Here is a 2,813-nt window from a genome sequence, read left to right as displayed (position 1 = left end):
ACTCAGGAAGTCAGGTCCAGATACCGGGGGGAGGTGTCTGGGGTCGGCATAGTACCCAAAGCAGGAGGCCAGGCAGAGAGAGTTCGCTCTCTGCCGTCCCCCTCCAAGCGGCACAGTCCTTGCCTAGGAAACGCGCGCTCCGGCCACTTCCCTGTACCCCGCTTCCTCCCCAGCCTGTCACAGCTCCATCCAGCACCGCTCCAGGCTCGGGAGCGTGAGCTCCAGTTACCTCTCTGACCCCAGATCTCATCCCAGTACGCTACAACTCTGCCCAGCACTGCCTCAGGAGCAAGAGCTCCAGTTACTTTCTGGTACCCAGTTTCCGTCCCATGTTGGCACAACCCTCATCTGGCAGTAGCTGGCATCAAACAGTCCCTCACACCCAATGATGTCTGGTTATATCTAGTTTAGTTGAAAAATCCTCAGTATTTTTATTTTCTCTTTGCACATGTTAGTGAAAACAACTAATTTTATCTTATCCTCACATTAAGAGAGATGTGGAGAGGGTTAATAGTCCCACACAACTAAGCCCTGGCCATACCACACCTGGAGTATTGTTTATAATTCTAAGCATCCCGTTTTAAGAATTGCATTAATAAGTCAGACTAAATACAGAGAAGGTCAGATGGGAAGGAGAGAAGACTGGAAATCATTTCATGTGGGAATTGGCTGAATGAACTGTGTATATTTAAACTAGAAGGAAAAATCTAGGAAAGGGGAAGGGGCAGGGACTTACTTGTTGTCTTTGAGGAATTAATAGTCAATCAAGTAAAAGAGGAATTAAACTTGGCTTACTTCCTCCAAGAGGACAGGAGTAGGAGGAATGAGCAGCTATTGCAGAGCAGCAGATTCTGACTCAACCTCCGCCCAAAAGGGGATGTATTAGTCATTAGTGAGTTTCACATCATCCCTGGAGGACCTCAAATTCACACTGGAAAAGTTGGTTAGGGAAGTTGTAGATGGGATTCTTGGTCTGATAGACTAGGTTTAGACTAGGTGGCATCTGAGGTCTTCTCCAGGTCAAAACAAATCAACAAGCAGTTATTGTCACACATCACATGGTAGCCAGTGTGCTAAGTGATGGAGATATGAAGGCAAAAACAAAAATAAAACAAAACAAAAAATGAAACAAAAAACAAATAAACAGAAAAAAACCATAACCCCTGTTTTCAAGGAGTTCACAGTCTTAATGGGGGAACCAACATGCCAACAATCATGTACAAACAGGATATATGGTCTGTCCCAGAAGTCTTGGTGCAAGTTTTGGCTTTAATAGCTTAAAACTGGACTAAGACTTTTGTGATATTCAGTATACAGGATATATTGGAGATATCCTCCAAGGGAAGGCAATAAAGTTAAAGAAAAGTGGGAAAGGCTTCTTGCATGAGTTGAGACTTTAGCTTCTTAAAGGAAGTTAGGGAAACCAGGAGACAAAGATGAGTAGGGAGAAAATTTTAGGCATGAGAAACAGCCAGAGGAAAGGTACACAGTCTAGAGAAGAGCTCCCTTGATCTTTCCCTCTCCTCCCTTACACACACAGCACTTTTATAGATCAAGGAATCATACATATCAGGCTTCAGAGCTCTAAAGACCCTTAGCGATCACCTAGAACAAAATCATCATTTTTCAAATGAGAAAAATGAGACTCAGAGAGGTTATGACTTGCCCATACAGTTAATAAATAGCTTTAAAAGGATCTGACCAAAGTCCAGAGGGTTCTGACATGAAATCCAGTGCTCCTTCCACTATGTCATGGTTGTCTCTTTTTCTGTCCTTCTTTAACACACTTAAATTGTAACATTTATTACACTTATACCTGACTTTGTACACATATTTATTTGGGTTTATGTCTTATCTCCATCACAGGTTATAAACTTCTCAAAAGCAAGAACAATTCCATCTAAACTTTGTGTCTCCCCTAGAGCCAAGCCAAGTGCTTTGTGCATTGTAAGCATTTAATAAATATTTACTGAATTAATTTGTTGAACTAATCAATTGTTGAAAAAAATGACTTTGATTGTGGGGAGCAAAACTTCAGGATAATTGCATCTGTTTTAAATTCCAAGATCAGGGGTACCTTTGGAAAGTTTTATACTTAAGGAAAGAAAGCAAGACAGTAAAAAGAGCTCAGAACTGGAAGTTTTAAGACCACTAGCTTATTGGATCACCTTGGGAAAAACCTCATAGCTTACATGATTATCCTTATCTTCAGAATGAGAGGATTACATTATACTAAATGGTCTCACCCCTAAAATTCCATGATCTAGCAGACAACCTAAGTGCAGATGTAAATAGACTAGAACAATCTGAAGGCCAGGGATATACAGATATCACTTCCATAAGTCTGGCTGACAAATTTGATTCCTCTATAACCTCTTTAAAACATGATCCAACCCTACTGTAACATGATGAAATCTGATTGTAATGACATTTGGTCAATCATTCATTTATAAAACAATTTTTATGAACATAACTAGGTTTTTTTATGGAAAACTAGGTTGAATGCCAAATCTGTTATGTAACTTATACTTTGACTCTCTGTGCCTTAGTTTCCTAATTTGTAAAATCTTCAAAATCCCTTCTAGCTTTAAATTATGTGACCTAATTGCTCTAAATTTCACACTATTGGCTCTAGACCAGTGTTTCCACCTGTTAAAATCTTTCTGAATCTCAGTTCTGCCTCTAACCATATTAGTTATCCTTTCTAGTGGGCTATTTGCTAATCATTTTTTTGCCTTTTATACCTTTACCCAAATGTTTGAACATAATATTGAACAGAATAGGACCAAGGAAAAAGTCACGAGACTCTACCA

The sequence above is a fragment of the Vombatus ursinus genome, unplaced genomic scaffold, assembly GCF_900497805.2.
Source record: "Vombatus ursinus unplaced genomic scaffold, bare-nosed wombat genome assembly UNPS02009062.1, whole genome shotgun sequence".
NCBI lineage: Eukaryota > Metazoa > Chordata > Mammalia > Diprotodontia > Vombatidae > Vombatus > Vombatus ursinus.
Note: the sequence above shows the minus strand (reverse complement) of the source record.